General features: G+C 43.2%; 1 protein-coding gene and 1 pseudogene across 2 annotated transcripts in view; one reads left to right on the top strand and one right to left on the bottom strand.

Moving 5' to 3' along the window:
• Nucleotides 1–8,285, bottom strand: part of LOC139406663 (furin-like) — a 160,369-nt gene extending 152,084 nt beyond the window's left edge. For both annotated transcript variants that reach the window (XM_071149521.1, XM_071149529.1), the window contains exon 1: nt 7,492–8,285. The gene's annotated coding sequence lies outside the window, so the exon portion shown is untranslated. The remainder of the gene's footprint in view (nt 1–7,491) is intronic.
• A 1,700-nt stretch (nt 8,286–9,985) lies between these two features.
• LOC139386544 (1-aminocyclopropane-1-carboxylate synthase-like protein 1) lies at nt 9,986–21,159 on the top strand (annotated as a pseudogene).
• The last annotated feature ends 4,663 nt before the right edge of the window (nt 21,160–25,822 follow it).

Here is a 25,822-nt window from a genome sequence, read left to right as displayed (position 1 = left end):
AACTGAAAAATTGGGCGTGCAAAATTATTCAGCCCCTTTACTTTCAGTGCAGCAAACTCTCTCCAGAAGTTCAGTGAGGATCTCTGAATGATCCAATGTTGACCTAAATGACTAATGATGATAAATACAATCCACCTGTGTGTAATCAAGTCTCCGTATAAATGCACCTGCACTGTGATAGTCTCAGAGGTCCGTTAAAAGCGCAGAGAGCATCATGAAGAACAAGGAACACACCAGGCAGGTCCGAGATACTGTTGTAAAGAAGTTTAAAGCCGGATTTGGATACAAAAAGATTTCCCAAGCTTTAAACATCCCAAGGAGCACTGTGCAAGCGATAATATTGAAATGGAAGGAGTATCAGACCACTGCAAATCTACCAAGACCTGGCCGTCCCTCTAAACTTTCAGCTCATACAAGGAGACTGATCAGAGATGCAGCCAAGAGGCCCATGATCACTCTGGATGAACTGCAGAGATCTACAGCTGAGGTGGGAGACTCTGTCCATAGGACAACAATCAGTCGTATATTGCACAAATCTGGCCTTTATGGAAGAGTGGCAAGAAGAAAGCCATTTCTTAAAGATATCCATAAAAAGTGTTGTTTAAAGTTTGCCACAAGCCACCTGGGAGACACACCAAACATGTGGAAGAAGGTGCTCTGGTCAGATGAAACCAAAATTGAACTTTTTGGCAACAATGCAAAACGTTATGTTTGGCGTAAAAGCAACACAGCCCATCACCCTGAACACACCATCCCCACTGTCAAACATGGTGGTGGCAGCATCATGGTTTGGGCCTGCTTTTCTTCAGCAGGGACAGGGAAGATGGTTAAAATTGATGGGAAGATGGATGGAGCCAAATACAGGACCATTCTGGAAGAAAACCTGATGGAGTCTGCAAAAGACCTGAGACTGGGACGGAGATTTGTCTTCCAACAAGACAATGATCCAAAACATAAAGCAAAATCTACAATGGAATGGTTCAAAAATAAACATATCCAGGTGTTAGAATGGCCAAGTCAAAGTCCAGACCTGAATCCAATCGAGAATCTGTGGAAAGAACTGAAAACTGCTGTTCACAAATGCTCTCAAATCAAATTTTATTTGTCACATACACATGGTTAGCAGATGTTAATGCGAGTGTAGCGAAATGCTTGTGCTTCTAGTTCCGACAATGCAGTAATAACAAGTAATCTAACTAACAATTCCAAAACTACTGTCTTGTACACAGTGTAAGGGGATAAAGAATATGTACATAAGGATATATGAATGAGTGATGGTACAGAGCAGCATAGGCAAGATACAGTAGATGGTATCGAGTACAGTATGTACAAATGAGATGAGTATGTAAACAAAGTGGCATAGTTTAAAGTGGCAAGTGATACATGTATTACATAAGGATACAGTCGATGATATAGAGTACAGTATATACGTATGCATATGAGATGAATAATGTAGGGTAAGTAACATTATATAAGGTAGCATTGTTTAAAGTGGCTAGTGATATATTTACATCATTTCCCATCAATTCCCATTATTAAAGTGGCTGGAGTTGAGTCAGTGTCAGTGTGTTGGCAGCAGCCACTCAGTGTTAGTGGTGGCTGTTTAACAGTCTGATGGCCTTGAGATAGAAGCTGTTTTTCAGTCTCTCGGTCCCAGCTTTGATGCACCTGTACTGACCTCGCCTTCTGGATGATAGCGGGGTGAACAGGCAGTGGCTCGGGTGGTTGATGTCCTTGATGATCTTTATGGCCTTCCTGTGACATCGGGTGGTGTAGGTGTCCTGGAGGGCAGGTAGTTTGCCCCCGGTGATGCGTTGTGCAGACCTCACTACCCTCTGGAGAGCCTTACGGTTGAGGGCGGTGCAGTTGCCATACCAGGCGGTGATACAGCCCGCCAGGATGCTCTCGATTGTGCATCTGTAGAAGTTTATGAGTGCTTTTGGTGACAAGCCAAATTTCTTCAGCCTCCTGAGGTTGAAGAGGCGCTGCTGCGCCTTCTTCACGATGCTGTCTGTGTGAGTGGACCAATTCAGTTTGTCTGTGATGTGTATGCCGAGGAACTTAAAACTTGCTACCCTCTCCACTACTGTTCCATTGATGTGGATAGGGGGGTGTTCCCTCTGCTGTTTCCTGAAGTCCACAATCATCTCCTTAGTTTTGTTGACGTTGAGTGTGAGGTTATTTTCCTGACACAACACTCCGAGGGCCCTCACCTCCTCCCTGTAGGCCGTCTCGTCGTTGTTGGTAATCAAGCCTACCACTGTTGTGTCGTCCGCAAACTTGATGATTGAGTTGGAGGCGTGCGTGGCCACGCAGTCGTGGGTGAACAGGGAGTACAGGAGAGGGCTCAGAACGCACCCTTGTGGGGCCCCAGTGTTGAGGATCAGCGGGGAGGAGATGTTGTTGCCTACCCTCACCACCTGGGGGCGGCCCGTCAGGAAGTCCAGTACCCAGTTGCACAGGGCGGGGTCGAGACCCAGGGTCTCGAGCTTGATGACGAGCTTGGAGGGTACTATGGTGTTGAATGCCGAGCTGTAGTCGATGAACAGCATTCTCACATAGGTATTCCTCTTGTCCAGATGGGTTAGGGCAGTGTGCAGTGTGGTTGAGATTGCATCGTCTGTGGACCTATTTGGGCGGTAAGCAAATTGGAGTGGGTCTAGGGTGTCAGGTAGGGTGGAGGTGATATGGTCCTTGACTAGTCTCTCAAAGCACTTCATGATTTTGGCAAGTCAGTTAGGACATCTACTTTGTGCATGACACAAGTAATATTTTCCAATTGTTTATAGACATATTATTTCCCTTATTCACTGTATCACAATTCCAGTGGGTCAGAAGTTACAGAACATACACTTAGTAGAACAGAACATACACTAATTTGACTGTAACTTTAAACAGCTTGGAAAATTCCAGAAAATATCATGGCTTTAGAAGATTCTGATAGGCTAATTGACATAATATGAGTCAATTGGAGGTGTACCTGTGGATGTATTTCAAGGCCTACCTTCAAACTCAGTGCCTCTTTGCATGACATCATGGGAAAATCAAAAGAAATCAGCCAAAACCTCAGGAAAAAAATTGAAGACCTCCACAAGTCTGGTTCATCCTTGGGAGCAATTTCCAAACGCCTGAAGGTACCACGTTCATCTGTACAAACAATGGTCCCCAAGTATAAACACCATGGGACCACGCAGCTGTCATACCGCTCAGGAAGGAGACGCGTTCTGTCTCCAAGAGATGAACATACTTCTGAGAAGTGCAAATCAATCCCAGAACAACAGTAAAGGACCTTGTGAAGATGCTGGAGGAAACCGGAACAAAAGTATCTATATCCACAGTAAAACAAGTCCTATATCATCATAACCTGAAAGGCCGCTCGGCAAGGAAGAAGCCACTGCTCCAAAACCGCCATAAAAAAGTCAGGCAATTGCACATGGGGAAAAAAGATAATACTTGTTGGAGAAATGTCCTCTGGTCTGATGAAACAGAAATAGAACCGTTTGGCCATAATGACCATCGTTATGTTTGGAGGAAAAAGGGGGATGCTTGCGAGGTGAAGAACACCATCCCAACCGTGAAGCACAGTGGTGGCAGTATCATGTTGTGGGGGTTCTTTGCTGCAGGAGGGACTGGTGCACTTCACAAAGTAGATGGCATCATGAGGCAGGACAATTATGTGGATATATTGAAGCAACATCTCAAAACACCAGTTAAATCATGGTCGCAAATGGGTCTTCCAAATGGACAATGACCGCAAGCATACTTCCAAAGTTGTGGCAAAATGGCTTAAGGACAATAAAGTCAAGGTATTGGAGTGGCCAACACAAAGCCCTGACCTCAATCCTATAGAACATTTGTGGGCAGAAATGAAAAAGTGTGTGCGAGCAAGGAGGCCTACAAACCTGACTCAGTTACACCAGCTCTGTCAGGGGGAATGGGCCAAAATTCACCCAACTTATTGGAAGCTTGTGGAAGGCTACCCGAAACATTTGACCCAAGTTAAACAATTTAAAGGCCATACTAACAAATACTAATTGAGTGTATGTAAACTTCTGACCCACTGAGAATGTGATGAAGAAATAAAAGCTGAAATAAATCATTCTCTCTACTATTCTTCTGACATTTCACATTCTTAAAATAAAGTGGTGACACTAACTGACCTAAGACAGGGGATTTTTACTAGGATTAAATGTCAGGAATTGTGAAAAACTGAGTTTAAATGTATTTGGCTACGGTGTAAATGTCATCAATAAAACATACACTACATTCCCTAAAAGCTTAAGAATAGTCCTAAAAAACAAAAACTATATACATGTGTCATGCGAAGTAATGAATTACATAATTGACACTATTATTTGACCCTGCTGGTCATCTCTGAACATTTGAACATCTTGGCCATGTTCTTTTATAATCTCCACCCGGCACAGTCAGAAGAGGACTGGCCACCCCTCATTGCCTGGTTCCTCTCTAGGTTTCTTCCTAGGTTTTGGCCTTTCTAGGGAGTTTTTCCCAGTCACTGTGCTTCTACACCTGCAATGCTTGCTGTTTGGGGTTTTAGGCTGGGTGACATAAGCTGATGTAAAAAGGGCTTTATAAATACATTTGATTGATTGATTGAACTTATTCTACAGGCCCATCCATCTATGAAAAAACTATGACCTTGATCTACAGCTTTTAAAAGTAATTTCACATCAAATATGACATTTTAAAATAAATATATTTTTAAAGAGTTGTATCGTATGACAGGACATTATAGTGTACACAGTGACCAAAAATATGAAATAATCAACATTTTAGGAGAGACTTACTGACCTTTCTGCACTGTGTGGAGATCTTCTGAATCTTCTTTCTGATGCAATATCCTGTCATGTGACTATCGCAAAGCATTGTCTGAAATGGCTCCTGAATGTCTGTTATACTGAATGACATTTAATGAAATCCCAATGTATGGACTAAAGTATTTTAAAGCATAAAAATGTAATACATTTTAGGATCCTCACCATTATTTTGTATTTATCAATACAGATACCCTCACAATTATGCCAGAGGAGTTTATTGGATTTTTATGGTTGTTTATAAAAAAAAATCTATGCATATTGATTTTAGTTGTGGACAGTTAATCCTAATGGCATTTTGCTACTTCTGAGCTCTATAGCTCCCTGAATTCCCATTATTCATAATGAATACTCTTATGCCTATAAATAGGGGAAAGTTAGATGTTATAATGTATTTTTATAATACTGTAAATATGCTTCGGACACCAAAATGGACACGTCACGTCATTGACCCAGGGCCCTATAAAATCAGGTTGTGTTTTGGTAAATTCTATTTTCCAGGTTTCTGAGTTCTTTTTCCCCCCAGGTTTTCACTCTCAAAATCACACTTTTAGGGGGGAGCACAACAATGCTTAAATCACATCAGGAGTCCACTTTTGAGGTCTGGGAATACCCCCCCCCAAATGGAGGGTGTACTTGCCCTTTACTTCAATTGCACGCCTATCAAGAGATCATTGTGTTGCGTTTGGCTGGCGGTGTTTTTGTACTGTACAATGTGAAGTGTAGGCTAAATTTGATGACATAGTTTGCAAAACAAATGCCCCTGCAATTGGTACTAATCATCATGATATCATTCGGCTAGGTAGGCCTCCTTTGCAGTCAACATTTGATGAGGAAGGTTTTTTGGGGAAAGCCTTTAGAAATTCAAACAGCGCATGATGACTGAATTGCGCATCACAATTGACAGAGAATTGTGAAAGAATAATAAACAGGGTTGTTTTTGTTTATATTTCCATAGAAAAGATAACTCAGAGGACCTATCATCTGTCAATTGCGCATCACCAAACTTTTTGAATACCTGGTCTACATACCCATTGTTGCATACCCATTGCTGTTTGAATAAATCTTAATAAAAAATAAGCTAATTGTGAACCAAAAACTAGCGTGACCAGCTAAAACAATTTCTATGCCACCCTAGAGACCAATAAACATTTTGTTTTAAAGAGTGTAGCACTGCCAAGTCAAAGGGTCGCAAATGCGAGTGTTTTGGTTGCAGTTTTGAGCCCTGTGTCCTAGCTCTGGCCGACTCATTCTTAGAAAGGCTTATATTCCAGTTTCTACTGACCCGCAGAGGAGTAAAACAGAGCATACCACCACAAATCCTCTCTAGAGACACACAATGCTCAGGGAGTGGAACAATAATCATCACAGCAGTGGGAGACACACACACACACACACCTGGAGGCCTCCACATGGCAGGCAGTGACCTCGGTTCTCATCTTCAGTGTGTGGATCTGCTGTGTAAAGGTGAGTTACTGAGGCTGCCGTGGCTAGGTATCACTGTCTCCTCTCTCTCTGAGCTCAGCTCACTTTGTACAGAGGAGCATACTTAAGGAAGAATGCAGCAACTCTTGGAGGACAATGAAAGTGAACTTATAGTTTTTTGTTTTAAACTCACAAAATAACATTTTTGGAAGTGAACTTTATTTGTCCTTGAAGAGTTGCTGAATTTCCCCTTCATTTTCAGTCTGACTCAGCTCCTGACTGGCTCTACTAAGGAAAACACAAAGAGAGTGGGTGAATGCTGCCAGCCACTGACAAGCACCAGCCCATAGTACTGCATGGTGCATTAATCCACTGATACAACCTGAGTCAATGGATTCCTCAGGAGGGTTGTATGTCAGCATTACCATTATATCACCCTGACAGTGACTCTATACCTCCTTAGAACCAAACAAAACATCAAGGCCCTCACTGCAGATCTGTGTCACCTAAATAAAGGCCATTCCCAAGTGAGTGTCATTTCAATAGGATTCAGGTCACTCTAGAAACCATCCGGTCAATATGTTCAACAGTTACAGCCAGAGTTAGCCAGTCAGAGAAGTTCACAGGTAAACAAAACAACTGCTCCTGAACGTAGAACTAAAAGGCTAAGACATTGGACCTGATAAGTAACCAAAACATCTACTTTAAAAAGTGCAAATCGTGTCATGCAGTGTAAATCCTATTGGAAAACTCTGCATATGTACAGTACAACTCCGCCACACTTCACGTTGTTTTGCATTCTACAGTAATGTAAGACCTTCGTTTTACCCTGCTGAGATTCCTATGGGCATGAATGATCAGATATACAATAGCCCGAGGATGGATTAGCTGGGTCACAGAAAGTTCATTTTTAGAACAAAAACTGACTCTCCTATAAGCTTGTCATTTGTTTCTTTGATACTTATCTTCAGACCAGTCATATTATGTCGGCTCACTGTAACTCCTGATCTTATTATCAATGACGTATGCTACTCAAAATGCCAATAAGATAGTAAGTAATAAGTAATAGCAATATTTATGCAAAACAAATCATACAAAAGTGATTTAAGCATTTATATAGGGAAAAAAATAAAATGAAGGAACAAATAAAAACACACAATCGACTATGTTGAAGGCAAGTAAATGTCTTACTTTAGAAACAAACAAAAAAAATATTATGCCAAGATCTTACCACGAGTTCTCTTTGAGGACCTGCACTTCAATAAGCAAGCTTCGTAGAGCTGGTTTAATTTCATCAAATAAAACATAACATCAGACAGCTGGCTGGTCCTGTGTAGTTAGAGCACCAATGTTCGCCGAACTCCCGAGTCCTAGCTCCAAATTGTGAAGTATCGACAGCGCTGTCAGACACTGGAAGAGAATGCGCTCTTATGCTACCCTATGCCTCTCATTAATTCGTTCCCTCCCAGCCCGCCAAGGCACTACCCACATCGGGATACCTCCAACTCCAACCTCTTTGCTCAAAGAGCAAAACAACACACGTTGGCTATGACTTGTACCATTCTGTCGGATGAAAGAACCAAATCATGTCTCAACTGCCTGGTTGACAGCTCTCTCTCCTCTCGAGGCGTGGCTCGGAACTCTGTGGAGTTACTCGTGTGACATACCCAGACACCAAGTCCCCCGGTGTATCGTGGTACTGCAATATTGTCACCCCTCTGTTATCTTTGGTTCGGAGTAAACTTTCCACGTCTTCTCGTTGCCTCTCATGGTGGTCGTTTCAGCTAGCCTTCCATGCAAATAACGTTAACAAGCTAGCTAGGACTTCCAACACGTTTTTCCCCCCCTATGTAACGTTAGGGCATTCAACACAATTCCGTGACATGCATACTGCTCTATTCGAACAAACTATTATATTTAAAGCATATTGTAAAATTCTAAAAATGTCATACATTCCTTTATACGAGAAACTGACATCGTCCACTTGGCTAGGAATCGTGCCGCGTTCAAGTGCTAGTTGGAACTAAGAAACTCTGATGTTCCCGACTCGCTAACTGGTTGTAGTTAATCACGTGCCACGTTCAACGAATTAGTACATCGGATATTTGAACACTGCATTTACAAGCTACAAATCCCAGGAAGTAAATCCACACGCCCCAGCCCTACGTCATCGTTAGATCACAGAGTTTCTAAACCCAGAGGCGCAACATCGCGAGACTTCCGGGAAAGCTTGCGAAATAGACCAGTCCGGGGTTTGAGAAGTCAATGAGAGAAGTGAACAATTCTTCCTTAGTTGTTAGTCGATTTCTCGAAATCGAAAAAAGCACCACCTAGATTCCACCCAATGACTTAAGTAGTTGAACATGTTATTACTCCAACCTCGTGAAAGTAACCTTATATAGTGGCACATGCGCAGTTCTTCGCGACCCGATGCCAGGCAATGTCGCCATGACAATTTCAGGGTGCGTTCGTAGATTAATTTCGGATATCTTCTCCTTTCTCTCGTCTGAGTGTGCCAGAGCGCAGAATATGCATTTATGAATGCACAACACCCGTTGAATATGACAGGTGTCAGTAAAGGTTGGAAAAAACAGAGTTTAACTGGTGCTAGCAGCACAGTTAGTCGCTGCCGCCCAAGATAACACGAAAATAGCCTAGCTCTGCTAGGGCGAGTAAAATGATCAGAATGATGTGATCTCTCATTTTTGTCAGGAAGTAGCTAGCAAACTAGCCAATTTAAGCCAGTTAACTTGGGTGCTTGACTGCCGTTGTGTGGTCAGTACGCTCGGATCAACTCCATTAGAGCGTCCTGTCTGTGCTCTGAACGCTCCTGGAGCGAATCGCTCTGAATTTATGAACAGACAATCAGACGATTCTGAATTTACGAACGACAGGAGCGCACTCGAGAGGGATTTTACGAACACACCCTTAGTCTAGCTTCATAATTTAATGTCTTTGGTTAGATCATACGTGGTGCCACCACACTTCCAAACTGTCTACGAGCGGCATCTACCGGATTTATACCGTGCATGCATAAATAATGGCTTCCATGCAATGTTGTATGGGAGAGGGCGCAAAAGAGCGATCCTGTTTATTCTGACACACAAACCCCAATGACAAACAGAGGCTCTGCTGTTAATACGGTCCAAAATGATCCATCAACCCGGATGTAGAATTTTTAGGATTCTCTTACCCTCATTTTATTTTACATATGCTATTGTTGCTTACTGCGTCAAAAATAGAACATGTTCTACAGTGTCGCGTAAACTGTGACAGCTGACTGCACTGGTAGCCACGCCTACTGAAGAGAGCGAACTGATTCTTGGCAGCCTACTTACTGTAAGCATAACAAACCTTTGTGTTGATGCTATAGTCTCCCATGTTGTTATTACTTTAGTTGAGTGCTTCATAGTATGATTATAACTATTGTAATGAAACAGCAGGGAGCAGGTCTCGAACCCTCGACCTTCGATCCCGAGGTCCGGCGCGCCAAAAGCATGCTTGTGTGGCAGGGTCGATTTCCGCGTTTATAAACCCAGGGTCGTTACACTATTTGACCCTACGGATTATTTATTAGCTAATTTCGTTAAGCCTGCTAGCATAGGCCTATATTAAGGCCTATTTGGCTACATTAGCCAAACTCAGTCTAATGATTGGTTATTTGATACAAATATTAAAAAGAATAATAAACAGGGTTGTTTTTGTTTATATTTCCATAGAAAAGATAACTCAGAGGACCTATCATCTGTCAAAGTGGCATCTAAAATGAACTTCCGCGGAAGAAAATATAAGCGGGGCAGCAACTGGTTTTACCCAGAGGTGGCAGAACTCCTCCAGCAGTGGTCAGATGAGTCGGTCCAACTAGAGCTGGATAGTTTCCTCAGAAATCAACATGTTTTCAACCAAATAGCGGACGTCCTGCGACAGAAAGGCATCTATCACACCGGCGACCAGTGCAGGGAGAATATCAAAAAGATGGCCAGGGCATGACACCACCTGGCAGACCATGGAGGTATGCGCCTGCGCCTGCCTGTCAATCACATCGTGATTGACCTTGATGCGGCGGGAGGTCGTGGAAGTCTTATGATGTAATGTACCGGGTTTTAGCGAACCAACCCGGCCATAGTCTACTCCTCTTGGGCAGTACTGTTATAGCCCACCAGGTCATCCAGAGCTCCCCAAGTGAGGCAGGCGCATACCTCCATGGTCTGCCAGGTGGTGTCATGCCCTGGCCATAGAGAGGCTTTTATTCTCTATTTTGGTTAGGCCAGGGTGTGACTAGGGTGGGCATTCTAGTTTCTTTATTTCTATGTTTTCTGTTTCTATGTTTTGGCCGGGTATGGTTCTCAATCAGGGACAGCTGTCTATCGTTAGCCTGTTTTTCCACCTTAGTTGTGTGTAGTTGACTTTGTTAGTGGCCTGTATAGCCCTAGTAAGCTTCACGTTCATTTTTGTTGTGTCTTGTTTTTGTTGGTGACATTCATAATAAAAAGAAATGTACACTCACCACGCTGCACCTTGGTCCGGTCATTTCCCTGACGACGTTCGTGACAGAACTATCCACCACAAACGTACCAAGCGGCGTGGCCGGGAGGAGCAGCGTTTTCTGGAGGAATGGACATGGGAGGAGATCTTGGAAGGCAAGGGACCCTGGGCAAAGGCTGGAGAGTATCGGCGTCAAAGGGGGGAGATAGAGGCGGTGAAAGCAGTGGCGACAATACGAGGAGTTGGCACAGCGGAGCAGGCAAGAGAGGCAGCCCCCCCCCCCCCAAAAAAAAAAATTGGGTGAGCAAACGTGGAGATTGGCTGAGTCAGGTTGGAGACCTGAGCCAACTCCTCGTGCTTACCATAGTGAGCGTGGTACTGGTCAGGCACCGTGTTATGCGGTGGAGCGCACGGTGTCTCCAGTGCGTATTCACAGCCCGGTGCGCTACATTCCAGCTAGAGTGGGCATCCAGCCAGGACAGATGGTGCTGGCTCAGCGCATCTGGCCGCCAGTGCTTCTCTACGGCCCAGGATGTCCTGCGCCAACTCTGCGCACTGTGTCTCCGGTGCGTCTGTGCAGGCTCTATGCTCGAGACCTCCTGTGAGCTTCCACGGCCCAGTGTATCCTGTGCCAGATCCAAGAACCAAGCCTCCAGTTTGTCTCCCCAGCCTGGTGAGTCCTGTGCCTTCTCCCAGAACCAGGCCTCCTGTATGTCTCCCCAGCCTGGTAAGCCCTGTGGCAGCTCCACGCACCAGGCTGCCTATACGTCTCCTCACTCCAGTGAGGATCCATGGCACGAAGCCTCCGGTGATGATTCATGGCACGAAGCCTCCAGGGATGATCCATGGCACGAAGCCTCCAGTGATGATCCAGGGCACGAAGCCTCCAGTGATGATCATTGGCACGAAGCCTCCAGTGATGATCCATGGCACAAAGCCTCCAGTGATGATCCATGGCACTAAGCCTCCAGTGATGATCCATGGCCCGGAGCCTGCAGTGAGGATTCATGGCACGAAGCCTCCAGCACTGATCCGCGGTCCGGATCCTCCAGAGGCAGTCCCCCGGTCCGGAGCCTCCAGCGACGGTACCCCGGTCCGGAGCCTCCAGCGACAGCCTCCAGTCCGGAGACTCCAGCGAGGGTCCCCAGTCCTGGGCTTGCATCGAGGTTCCCCAGTCCGGGGCCTGCAGCGAGGGTCCCCAGTCAGGGGACTGCAGCGAGGGCCCCCAGTCCAGAGGCGCCACCTAAGTGGGGGGAGCCAGAGGTGGAGCGGGGTCTGCGTACCGCACCGGAGTAGATGCCCACCCGGACCCTCCCCTATAGAGTCAGGTTCTGCGGCATGAGTCCGCACCTTTGGGGGGGGGGGTTTCTTTATTTTGGCCGGGTATGGTTCTCAATCGGGGACAGCTGTCTATTGTTGTCTCTGATTGGGAATCATACTTAGGTAGCCTGTTTTTCCACCTTAGTGGTGGGTAGTTTACTTTGTTAGTGGCCTGTATAGCCTAAGTAAGCTTCACGTTCGTTTTTTTTGTTTCTTGTTTTTGTTGGCGACATTCATAATAAAAATAAATGTAGGCTCACCACGCTGCACCTTGGTCCGGTCATTTCCCTGACGACGTTCGTGGCGGGTTCTTCTTTGGTCTTTTTGGTCATCTGCCCAGGCTGGGGAAGCTGCTGGAGATAAATTGCGAGGATGCAGAGTCTGAGAATTGACTGCTGAACTCTGATGCTGCGCACCCAGAGATGCTGTACCATATCGGGTTTGGAGATGAGCGTGACACCAATGGGAAATCTGCCGGACTGGGTCAAGAGGGCTCAGTCGAGATGGTGTGAGAAGAGCGCGCGATTCTCTACTTCAGGTTGGCTAAAATAGCAGATGAGGTTGATTGGCCTAATCTCCTGTATTATTTTGCATGGATATTCATTCAGAAATGTTATCGGAAGTTAGGGTAGATGCAACTTTTATTTTTAGCCCCAATACTTACATAAGGAGATGGCACATGGGTATATGCTCCTAAAAACCAATGAGGATATGGGAGAGGTGGGACTTGCAACGCATCAAGCGTCACAGATAGAACCAAGTTCTAATTTAGTGCCTGGCTACGCAGTGGGTCGTTGACGCACGTGTGCAGTGTGGGTGAAAAGATTGAATAACATGTATGTGTACATTTATTTTGTAACATGCTGACCACACTGCTCATGTTGTGTTACATGTTATTCAATCATTGCTCCCATACTGCTCTCGCGCTTCAACGAGTGTCTGCGTAGCGTGGTTCTATTTATGACAATTTGTGACACTTGACATGCTGCAAGTCCTGCCTCTCCCATCTCCTCATTGGTTTATAGGAGCAAATATCCATCCACATGTCGGATTGAAAGATGAACTGAGGTCCTCACTCCAATCCAGTTGGGAGTGGTAATGCGCCTTAAAGTTGGTTGCCAACTGCCATATAAATGTCGAAAGAATATGAAGAAGCCTAAAGGAGGAGAGATTACTAGAAACAAACTCGCTTGACCCTTTTATCTATGGATTAATTGTCGGAGTAGAGGACCTTGTGCATTTCAGGTAAAATAACAATCCAATGTTTATAGCCCAGGACAAATTAGCTAGCAACAGCAAGCCTACCGTAGTAATAGCTGTATTATTGTACAATTCAATGGTGATGTTTCAAGGCTGTACGAACTGGACTTTGTTATTGTATAAACACACCACATAATTAACCTTTTTTTATTTTCTTTCTTAGGGGGTAGATCAGCCTTAATATTGCAGATAGATTGTAGCTTCAATACTCGTAATTGTCTGCATCATTTCCAATCCCCCATATATTTTTGGGTAAATATCTACAGTGCATTCGGAAAATATTCAGACCCCTTCACTTGTTCAACATTTTGATACATTACAGCCTTATTCTAAAATTCATTAAATTGCTTTTTTCCCTCATTAATCTACACAGATACCTAATAATGACAAAGAACAAACTGTTTTTTAGAAATGTTTGTGTCACGCCCTGGCCACAGAGAGGCTTTTATTCTCTATTTTGGTTAGGCCAGGGTGTGACAAGGGTGGGCATTCTATGTTCATTTTCTATGTTTTGTATTTCTTTGTTGTTTGGCCGGGTGTGGTTCTCAATCAGAGGCAGCTGTCTATCGTTGTCTCTGATTGAGAACCATACTTAGGTAGCTTTTTCCCACATGGGTTTTGTGGGTAGTTATTTTTTGTTTAGTGTTTTTCACCTGTCAGGACTGTTTCGGTTATTCCCCTTGTTATTTTTGTATTTAGTGTTCAGTGTCAATAAACAAACATGAGCACGTACCACGCTGCACCTTGGTCCTCACCTTCTTCCACCAACAGCCGTTACAGTTTGCTAATGTATTAAAATAAAAAACTTAAATATCACAATTACGTAAGTATTCAGACCCTTTACTCAATACATTTTTTCACTTTTCCTTTCTATTCTCTCCATTCCTTCCCCCTGTCTCAGGTACAGTATGAGTTGCACACCATAATAGATGAGGTGTACATGCTGATGGTGTTTGAAGAGACAGCCACCTTCCACAGCGTCCTTAGTATGGAGAGGTATCACACACACACACACACACACACGTACATTAACAATGGTGTGCTTGCAGCTTGCCGGACCACCAGAGAACACATGTGATGTCCAAAGTGAGTGTGTATGCATGCGTGTGCCTGCGCATGCATCCGGAAAGTATGCAGACTCCTTTACTTTTTCCACATTCTATTACATTACAGCCTGGATTACATCGTTTTTGGCTCCTCATTATACTACACACAACTGTATTAAAAATAAAAAACTGAAATATCTCATTTACATAAATATTCAGACCTTTTAATCAGTACTTTGATGAAGCACCTTTGGCAGTAATTACAGCCTCGATTCTTATTGGGTATGATGCTACAAGCTTGGCACACCTGTATTTGGGGAGCTTCTCCCATTCTTCTCCGCAGATCCTCTCAAGCTCTGTCAGGTTGGATGGGGAGCGTCGCTGCACAGCTATTTTCAGGTCTCCAGAGATTTTCCGATCGGGTTCAAGTCCTTGCTCTGGCTCAGCCACTCAAGGACATTCAGAGAATTGTCTCGAAGCCACTCCTGCGTTGTCTTGGCTGTGTGAATAGGATCGTTGTCTTGTTGGATGTTGAAACTTCGCCCCCAGTCGGAGGTTCTGAGCGGTCTGGAACAGGTTTTCATCAAGGATCTCTGTACTTTGCTCCTCTCATCTTTCCCTCGATCCTAACTAGTCTCCCAGTTCCTGCCCCTGAAAAACATCCCGCGGCATTTTGCTGCCACCACCATGCTATACTGTAGGGATAGTGCCAGGTTTCCTCCAGACGTGACGCTTGACATTCAGGCCAAATCTAGGTTTTATCAGACCAGAGAATCTTGTTTCTCATGGTCTGAGAGTCCTTTGGGTGCCTTTTGGCAAACTCCAAGGGGGCTGTCATGTGCCTTTTACTGAGGAGTGGCTTCCGTCTGGCCACTGTACCCCAAAGGCCTGATTGGTGGAGTGCTGCATAGATGGTTGTCCTTCTGGAACATTCTCCCATCTCCACAGAGGAACCTGGAGCTCTGTCAGAGTGACCCCCTCCCTGACCAAGACCCTTCTCCCTCGATTGCTCAGTTTGGCCGGGCGGCCAGCTCTAGGAAGAGTTTTGGTGGTTCCAAACTTCTTACATTTAATAATGGTGGAGGTCACTGTGTTCTTGGGGACCTTCAATGCTGCTAAACTGTTTCAGTTCAGCAATATTCTTGGGATGTCTGGTGTGAACTGCTCTCTTGAGGTCATGCCACAGCATCTCAATCAGGTTGAGGTCAGGACTCTGGCTTATTTTCTTCTGTTGTTGATTTACTTCTGTGTTTTGGGTCGTTGTCCTGTTGCATCACCCAACTTCTGTTGAGCTTCAATTTGCGGACAGATAGCCTAACATTGTCCTGCAAAGTGTCTTGATAGACATGGGAATTCATTTTCCCGTTGATGATAGCAAGCTTTCCAGACCCTGAGGCAGCAAAGCAGCCACAAACCATGACGCTCCCTCCACCATACTTTACAGTTGGGATGAGGTTTTGATGTTGGTGTGCTGTGCCTTTTTTTCTCTACACATAGTGTTGTGTGTTCCTTCCAAGCAACTCAACTGTAGTTTCATCTGTCCACAGAATATTTGGCCAGTATCACTGTGGAACATCCAGGTGCGCTTTTGCAAACTTCAGACGTGCATGATGTCATATCCTGCATTTAATCGATTGGTTGCTTACTGTGTAATCTGCATTGCCATTGGCTAGTTATGACTGGTTAATCACTTTGTTTTTGGACAGCAGTGGCTTATTCCATGGTGTCCTCCCATGAACACCATTCTTGTTTAGTGTTTTATGTAACGTAGACTCGTCAACAGAGATGTTAGCATGTTCCAGAGATTTCTGTAAGTCTTTAGTTGACACTAAGATTCTTCTTAACCTCATTGAGCATTCTGCACTGTACTCTTGCAGTCATCTGTGCAGGACGGCACTCCTGCTGAACTTTCTCCATTTTTAGACAATTTGTCTTACCGTGGACTGATGAACATCAAGGTTTTTAGAGATACTTTTGTAACCCTTTCCAGCTTTATGCAAGTCAACAATTCTTAATCTTAGGTCTATTTTGTTCGAGGCATGGTTCACATCAGGCAATGCTTCTCATGAATAGCAAACTCAAATTTTGAGAGTGTTTTTTATAGGGCAAGGCAGCTCTAACCAACATCTCCATTCTCATCTCATTGATTGGACTCCAGGTTAGCTGACTCCTCACTCTAATTAGCTTTTGGAGAAGTCATTAACCTAGGGGTTTACATATTTTTCCCAACCTACACTGTGAATGTTTCAACGACATATTCGGCTTTTGCATCACTATCTCTAGCTATCAGTAGCTAAGAGGGAAAAACATCTAGGTAGCTAACTTGATTATTCTTACAGTAAAATAAGCATTGGATTGGAGTAAATATGGGCGAGAGTTTCCTTCCACCATATTTTTAATTTACCATGTGGTAAATTAGTGTATAGACCAATAAGAGTTCCAAACCTTTCTGCCAATAACAGAACATGTTATATTTTCCCCTCCACACTCAGACCACTCCCAGACATTACTTGCAACGTTGTTGCATGAGAAATTGCCCTTCGCAAAGAAGCTATTTTTGTTTCTTTTTGACCATTTTAATTGAAAACCATCACAGTTGATCCTGACAACATGATCCAGGAATGTGTCAATCTGGAGACAGAAACATGGCCATTTAAATACACTTCCTAGTTAGTTAACAATTGTTACCCAGAAAATATTTGATATTGAGATAAAAACGGCTGCATTGGACCTTTAAACCTATCCCAACCTTAGCTCCAGGGAAACAAGGCCATACAGCCATAGGGTTCTCATTTGAACAATTGACTGGGGCCAACATGTACGACCAAAGATATTTGGAACTAACCCAAGATAGACCAGAGCCTGTCGTTTCCAATGGGAGCAAATTAATCATAATGGACAGAAACAAGCGAGGTGGGCAGAGCCAAGCATGAGCTAGTGAGATTCTATTGGCGCGTTCTAGCATTTATTTGCATATTTCCAATCGGGAATGCCTACTCTTTGAAGTGCACGCACATGTGCAATAACTCAATTCGCCGTTGCACTCTATCCACAGATAGAACAATGAGGTAGATAATTGCACTGGATATATAAATGTGAAGCATCCGCTTGGCTTTTTCACAAGCCAAATGTTTTTGTACTGGTCAAGGGCAGTCAGGTCTGGAGTGAACCAAGGGCTATATCTGTTCCTGGTTCTACATTTTTTTGAATGGAGCATGCTTATTTAAGATGGTGAGGAAAGCACTTTTAAAGAATAACCAGGTATCCTCTACTGATGGAATGAGGTCAATATCTCTCCAGGATACCCGGGCCAGGTCGATTAGAAAGGCATTCTCACTGAAGTGTTTTAGGGAGCATTTGACTCCCATTGCGGACGTAGGCAATGAGGCAGTGATCGCTGAGATCCTGGTTGAAGACAGCAAAGTTGTATTTAGAGGACAGGTTCTCTCCCAAGATGGCATAGCAGTTCAGACGTATTTTTGTCCTCGTCCTGTCGTGTCCCGTATATGTATATATTTACAACTTTTTTTTCACATACATTTTTAATTTTCCAAAAACTCATCTTCAGAACACTCTCCTGCAATCCGTTTCACCAATTTATATTTATATAAAAAAGTATTATTTACCTCAGATCTGTGATCCTCCGAGAGGCTAGCCAGAAATTAGCCAGAAGCTAGCCGGGAGCTAGCCAGAAGCTGGTCCAGAAGCTACTCTGAAGCTGGTTCAGGGGCTAGTTCAGAAGCTAGTTAGCTTATTTACTGGCTAATCGTTGGTACTCAGCTGACCACGGTTTGTGGTCATCGGCTGTCCTTTGGCTCGAGAATCTATCGGCAGTTTTGTACGGCGCGGTGCAGCGCAGCGCGGCTCGGAGCGGAACATATCGGACCAATTTTTCTCTCCATGTCCCTGGATTTCGGCCGCTGGCTCTGGACGTCCATGCCTGGATCTCGCAGCTAGCTAGCTGCTATCCGTGTGACTATCGGCTTTCGTCGATTCCGGAGCTAACATCAATTGTTCCGGAGCTAGCCAGCTGAAGAGTTCCATCAATTACTCCTGGTATTTTCCACCGTAATTTGCAAATAAATTCATAAAAAATCCTACAATGTGATTTTCTGGATTTTTTCTCTAATTTTGTCTGTCATAGTTGAAGTGTACCTATGATGAAAATTACAGGCCTCTCTCATCTTTTTAAGTGGAAGAACTTGCACAATTGGTGGCTGACTAAATACGTTTTTTCCCCCACTGTATGTAAATAAGGTATTTCTGTTTTTATGTTTAATACATATACAAAAAATGAGGTATTGTGTGTAGATTAATGAGAAACATAATTACTTTTATGTATTTTAGAATGAGACTATAACTTAATAAAATGTGGAAAAAGTCAAGGGGTCAGAATACTTTCCAAATGCACTGTGTGTGAGTGCATGAGCATACGTGTCTGAATGTGTTTGTACATACATGTTGTTGTGGGGACTATCTGGCTCCCCGCTTAGATTCATGCCTGTCTCATTTGTGTTGTCCTTGTGCAGGACTTTGCGATGGCAGGGTGTGTGTGGGAACTGTGTACTCTGACAACAGGGACTTGATCGAAGCTCTAGATAAGCTGTGGATGTTCCACGGTGTCCCTGATCCAATACAGCATCAGATGGCAAGGCTGCTCCAGGACAGGTGAACGGACACACACACACACTCACACTAGATGAGAGGACATACTATATCACCCTGATTAGGGAGTTTAACATACCTGTTTTCTATTGTAGATTGGATCGATGGGGTATTTCTTCCATATAACAGGCTGAGAATGCAGGCCGCTCACAGATACATGACTGAGGAGCTACAGAGCCTGGGAGTCCACTACCTCCACCAGCCTGCTGGCTTCTACATCTGGGCTGACCTCAGGAAGGTAAGGACACTGACACAGGGTTGGGGTTGGAAGACTGGATAGTGAGGAGATGCTGTCTTGGTTCTTCCTGACATGTTTGCTCCTCTTTCTCTTTCTTTCTCACTCTCTCTCAATTTTATAGACTTTATTGACATGGCAAGTTAAATTTACTTACATTGTCAAAGTACACATGTAACAACAATGGTCGGACTAACAGTAATAAAGCAATAATAATAGTAGGCCTAGTAGTAGTGGTAATGATAATAACCTTAACAGCAACTACAACAACAACATCTCTCTCTCCTTCCTCCCCCTGTCTGTCAGTACCTGCGTGAACCATCGTTTGTGGAGGACTGTCTCTGTGGAGGTGTTTACTGAAATACAAGGTGGTGCTGAGCTGTGGCCAAGCCTTCCACTGCTACACTCCTGTCTGGTTCTGCATCGTCTTCACCGCCCGACATCCATACCTGACGCTCGGTACCTTCATCAATCACTTAATCTGTTTTTCTCCTCTCATGACGATAGAAACAGGAAACAGATTTAGCCTTTTTTTCCTCCTCTCTTTCTACTCCCTTTCTCTGTCCTGTTTTCCTTTACTTGCCATATCTTCATTGTGTTATGTGTGGTTGTTGTAGGCATGCAGAGGATCAGGAAGGCCCTGGAGGAGACAGATAAGGCCACATCCACCCCTGACATAGGCACAACCAACGAGGCCACCGAGAAGGAAGGGACAAAGATGACATCAAAGAGGGACACAACAGGCTCACACAAAGCTGTGGCTGTCAAGTCAACACCCTTGCCCAAGAACAGCTCATCATCAGAAGAGCCAGGGGAGAAGGATAACCCTGACCCTGATGCCATCCCATTAGCCATTGAAGACTTTGTCTTGCTGGACTGCTAGACGTCCCATCCCACAGGCAGTCTGGACTCCCTGATTGGTGCCCTGAGGCAACAAATCCGCTCCTCTGATTGGCTGGAGAAGAACACTCCTGAACTCTCAGCCGGGCAGGAACCAGAGCTGCTAGATGTGTTCAAAGGGTTTTTCATTTATTTTTACAATTTCCTACATTGTAGAATAATAGTGAAGACATCAAAACTATGAAATAACAGATATGGAATCATGTAGTAACGCAAAGTTTTAAACAAAATATTTTATATTTGAGATTCTTCAAAGTAGCCACCCTTTGCCTTGATGACAGCTTTGCACACTCTTGACATTCTCTCAACCACCTTCATGAGGAATGCTTTTCTAACAGTCTTGGAGTTCCCACATATGCTGAGTACTTGTTGGCTGCTTTTCCTTCCCTCTGCGGTCCAACTCATCCGAAACCATCTCAATTGGGTTGAGATCAGGTTATTGTGGATGCCAGGTCATCTGATGCAGCACTCCATCACTCTCCTTGGTCAAATAGCCCTTACACAGCCTGGAGGTGTGTTTTGAGCCATTGGGAGTCACACATGCAGAGATCATCCGTTCACCTACTCTGCGTCTCACAAAGACACGGTGGTTGGAATCAAAATTCTTCAATTTGGACTCATCAGACCAAAGGACAGATTTCCACCAGTCTAATGGCCATTGCTTGTGTTTCTTGGCCCAAGCAAGTCTCTTCTTATTAGTGTGGTTTAGTAGTGGTTTCTTTGTAGCAATTCGACCATGAAGGCCTGATTCACACTGTCTCCTCTGAACAGTTGATGTTGAGATGTGTCTGTTACTTGAACTCTGTGAAGCATTTATTTGGGCTTCAATTTCTGAGACTTGTAACTCTAATGAACTTATCCTCTGCAGCAGAGCTAACTCTGGGTCTTCCTTTCCTGTGATGGTCCTCATGAGAGCCAGATTCATCATGATGATTTATGCGACTGCACTTGAAGAAACTTTCAAAGTTACTCAAATTTTCAAAATGTGGAAAAAGTCAAGGGGTATGAATACTTTCCGAAGGCACTGTAGATTTGTTTGAGAAATTAAAACACAATACAACCACATGTGTGGACAATGCATTTAAAATAAGAGGATTACTCAAAAAAGTTTGAAAAAATATTTATATCACTCTGCCATTTCCTGCTTGCTAAAATTCAAATAGTTCCCCTACTTTCAGTTTGTGACAAAACAGAGATTAATTGTACCATCGAAACAGCTGTGAAATATCTTTTCAATAACTTAAAATATTGTATTTTCAGTTTATTGAAGATGGTGTACAAAACCGAAAGTAAATGATGCAGAAAAGAAACCTCTGAACGGGAAGCATATAGAGTTGAAGTCGGAAGTTTACATACACCTTAGCCAAATACATTTAAACTCAGTTTTTCACAATTCCTGACATTTAATCCTAGTACAAATTCCCTGTTTTAGGTCAGTTAGGATCACCACTACACCATTCACCAAGAATGTGAAATGTCAGAATAATAGTAGAGAGAATGATTTCAGCTTTTTTTTCCTTCATCACATTCCCAGTGGGTCAGACGTTTACATACACTCAATTAGTATTTGGTAGCATTGCCTTTAAATTGTTTAACTTGAGTCAAACGTTTCGGGTAGCCTTCCACCAGCTTCCCACAATAAGTTGGATGAATTTTGGCCCATTCCTCCTGACAGAGCTGATGTAACTGAGTCAGGTTTGTAGTCCTCCTTGCTCGCACACACTTTTTCAGTTCTGTCAACAAATGTTCTATAGGATTGAGGTCAGGGCTTTGCAATGGCCACTCCAATACCTTGACTTTGTTGTCCTTAAGCCATTTGCCACAACTTTAGAAGTATGCTTGGGGTCATTGTCCATTTGGAAGACCCATTTGCGAGCAAGCTTTAACTGACTGATGTCCCGAAATGTTGCTTCAATATATCCACATAATTGTCCTGCCTCATGATGCCATCTATTCTGTGAAGTGCACCAGTCCCTCCTGCAGCAAAGCATCCCCACAACATGATGCTGCCACCACGGTGCTTCACGGTTGGGATGGTGGTGTTCGGCTTGCAAGCCTCCCCCCTTTTCCTCTAAACATAACAATGGTCATTATGGCCAAATGGTTCTATTTCTGTTTCATCAGACAAGAGGACATTTCTCCAAAATGTACAATCTTTGTCGCCATGTACAGTTGCAAACTGTATTCTGGCTTATTTTTTATGGAGGTTTTGCAGCAGTGGCTTCTTCCTTGCTGAGCGGCCTTTCAGGTTATGTCGGTATAGGACTTGTTTTACTGTGGATATATATACTTTTGTGCCTGTTTCCTCCAGAATCTTCACAAGGTCCTTTGCTGTTGTTCTGGGATTGATTTGCACTTTTCGCACCAAAGGACGTTAATCTCTAGGAGATAGAATGCGTCTCCTTCATGAGCGGTATGATGGCTGCTTGGTCCCATGGTGTTTATACTTCCGTACTATTGTTTGTACAGATGAACGTGGTACCTTCAGGCATTTGTAAATTGCTCCCAAGGATGAACCAGACTTGTGGAGGTCCACAATTTGTTTTCTTAGGTCTTGGCTGACTTCTTTTGATTTTCCCATGATGTCAAGCAAAGAGGCACTGAGTTTGAAGGTAGGCCTTGAAATACACCCACAGGTAAGGAAGAGAATGACAGATATATAACTGACATTTCTTTGCGATTTGTTTTCAAGTCACACAAAAAGTTACATATTGCAGCTTTGTATTTTTTTTTCATGAAAATTAATAAACATTTTGTGTGCTATTTGTTCTATACAAGACCAAGGTAATGTTGATTAGAAAATCTTTACTTAAGCATCACTTGGTAGCATGCATACAGTGCCATTCAGTGCATAATAAGTAATCTCTAACTTGGCTCGCTAGCACTAGTATCACACTCAGTATCACACATAATAGCAACGCCATCTATTGGTTTGGCGACATCTCGTAACACCTACTAGGCATACTTGGGTTACACAAACAGTGCCTTCAGAAAGTATTCACACCCCTTCACTTTTTCCATATTTTGTTGTTACAGCCTGAAATTAAAATGGGTAACATTTTGATTTTGTGTCACTGATTGACACACGTCAAAGTGTGTCAAAGTGGAATTATGTTTTTAGACATGTTTACAAATAACATAAGTTGCATGCACTAACTCTGTGCGCAATAAGTGTTTAACATGATTTTTGAATGACTACCCCCATCTCTGTACCCCACATACACAATTATCTGTAAGGTCCCTCACTCGAGCAGTGAATTTCAAGCACGGATTCAATGACAAAGGCGAGGGAGGTTTTCCAATGCCTCGCAAAGAAGTGCATCTATTGGTAAAAAAAAAAGCAGACATTGAATATTCCTTTGAGCATGGTGAAGTTATTCATTACACTTTGGATGGTGTATCAATGTACCCAGTGACTACAAAAATACAGGCGAGCTTCCTAACTTGTTTGACAGAGAGGAAGGTAACCACTCAGGGATTTTACCATTGGACCAATGGTGATTTTTAAACCAGTTGGAGAGTTAAATGACTGTGATAGTAGAAAACTGAGGATGGATGAACAACATTGTAGTTACTCCACAATACAAACCTAAATGACAGAGTGAAATGAAGGAAGCCTGTACAGAATAAAAATATCAAACTAATACAACAAAAAATGTGGCAAAGAAATTAACTTTTTGTCCTGAATACAAAGCATTATGTTTGGGGCAAATCCAACGCACACACATCACTGAGTAACACTCTTTGTATTTTCAAGCAGGGTGGTGTCTGCATCATGCTATTGGTATGGTTGTCATCGGCAAGGACAAGTGAGATTTTGTAGGATGAAAAGGAATAGAACTAAGCACAGGACAAATCCTAGAGGGAAACCGTCTTCACTCTGCTTTCCAACAGACACTGCGAGACAATCCACCTTTCAGCAGGACAATAACCTAAAATGCAAGGCCAAATATACACTTACTTACAAAGATGACATTGAATGTTCCTGAGTGGCCTAGTTTCTGTTTTGACTTAAATCAGCTTAAAAAATATATGGCAAGACTTGAAAATGGCTGTCTAGCAATGATCAACAACTAACTTGACAGAGCTTGACATTTCTTTTCAAGAATAATGGGCAAATATTGTAAAATCCATGTTTGCAAAGCTCTTAGAGACTTACCCTGAAAGACTCACAGCTGTAATAACTGCCAAAGGTGATTCTAACATGTATTGACTCAGGGGGTTGAATACTTATCTAATCACAATATATTGGTGTTTTATTTTCCATAGATTTTATTTAAAATTCTCTACTTTGATATTAGAGTATTTTGTGTATATCGTTGACCAGAAAATGACAATTAAATCAATTTGAATCCCACTTTGTAACACAACAAAATGTGGAGAAAGTCAAGGGGTGAACACATAACAAAACAAAGGGCAGGACAACATTGTTGTAGTCATACAGCAGGACTCCCTCAATAGATCAGCGATCTTGGACTCCTAAACTGAGGTAGATGATGATTTGATGATGGTGATGCCAGATGATGGTGATGCAGTTGGCTTGATGCTATCCTCGGCCTCTCTGTAGCCTGTGATGCCAGGTGATTGGAGTTGTTTTACTGGCCCTGATGTCATTCTTAGCTCAGGCTCTCTTTAGCCTGGACTTCGTAGTCCTCCACAACTAACATGTAGCACCCACTTGGGTAATGCCTCTGCTGCTGCTACAGTGGGAAAAAAAGCCCATACCACACATCAGTCCAGAGCAGTGGTCATCCTCACTGCCATGGTTATGTGATTAGGACATTTGGCTTTCTACAGAACATTTCCTGAGCTTTTAAGATGCAGTCAGGTCTAATTGATCATGAAGCAGTTGGTGTTGAGATGCATCTTTTAAGTTATGAGAGCTGTTCTTGACTATTTCAGCCAGAAGTCAGTATATCAGGCTGTGCTGTAATCTATGCAGTTCTGTTCATTGAATGCCAAAGATGAATCAAATTCATTTTACGTTAAGTTTCAGTCTCTGTCAAATACATTTTGTTATACAGTTCTATCTCATTTTCTGGTTGTGCTCTTGTTCCAAATGTACTATAATGATTCACTTTTGAATATGGTTATATTATAATGGAATGTGGCTATCTACAGAACATTTCCTGAGTTTTTAAGAAAGATGTTGTTAGTACTGTATACATATGTACAGTAAATGTTTCTGAATATTTTATATAAATTGGTCAACTTTCCAGAAATGCCTTATTTTTACCACTTATGGAGAAGTACAATGTGTGTTTTTCCAGATCAATTCTAGTGAAAGCCTAAATACTATAGACTCAAATGTTTAATTGGTAAATCAAGGAAGTGAAACTCACATTAAATAGGTTTGAAACCCTAATGATTTAAGTAAAATGTTGCCTATTTTTGTTATTGTAGGTAATCCAAGGACACAGCCTGCCTCTTGATACATAGTAAGTGAGCAGTAAAAGTTTCATACAGTATGTATCCCAGGCTGTTAATTACAGTTTGGCTATGGGTTGTTGGGGTTTTTCCATAATGACCGTGCACTGACTGGGGACAAGAGGAGGAAGGTGGAGGTCTTGATTTGTGTGGCGCTACACAGTGTGTGTGTGTGTGTGAGAGAGTGGGGTTTTCTTTCCTGAGCTGAGTCACACTCTCTCTCA

The sequence above is a fragment of the Oncorhynchus clarkii genome, chromosome 1 (genome assembly GCF_045791955.1).
Source record: "Oncorhynchus clarkii lewisi isolate Uvic-CL-2024 chromosome 1, UVic_Ocla_1.0, whole genome shotgun sequence".
NCBI lineage: Eukaryota > Metazoa > Chordata > Actinopteri > Salmoniformes > Salmonidae > Oncorhynchus > Oncorhynchus clarkii.
Note: the sequence above shows the minus strand (reverse complement) of the source record. Positions and strands in the feature narration are given on the sequence as shown.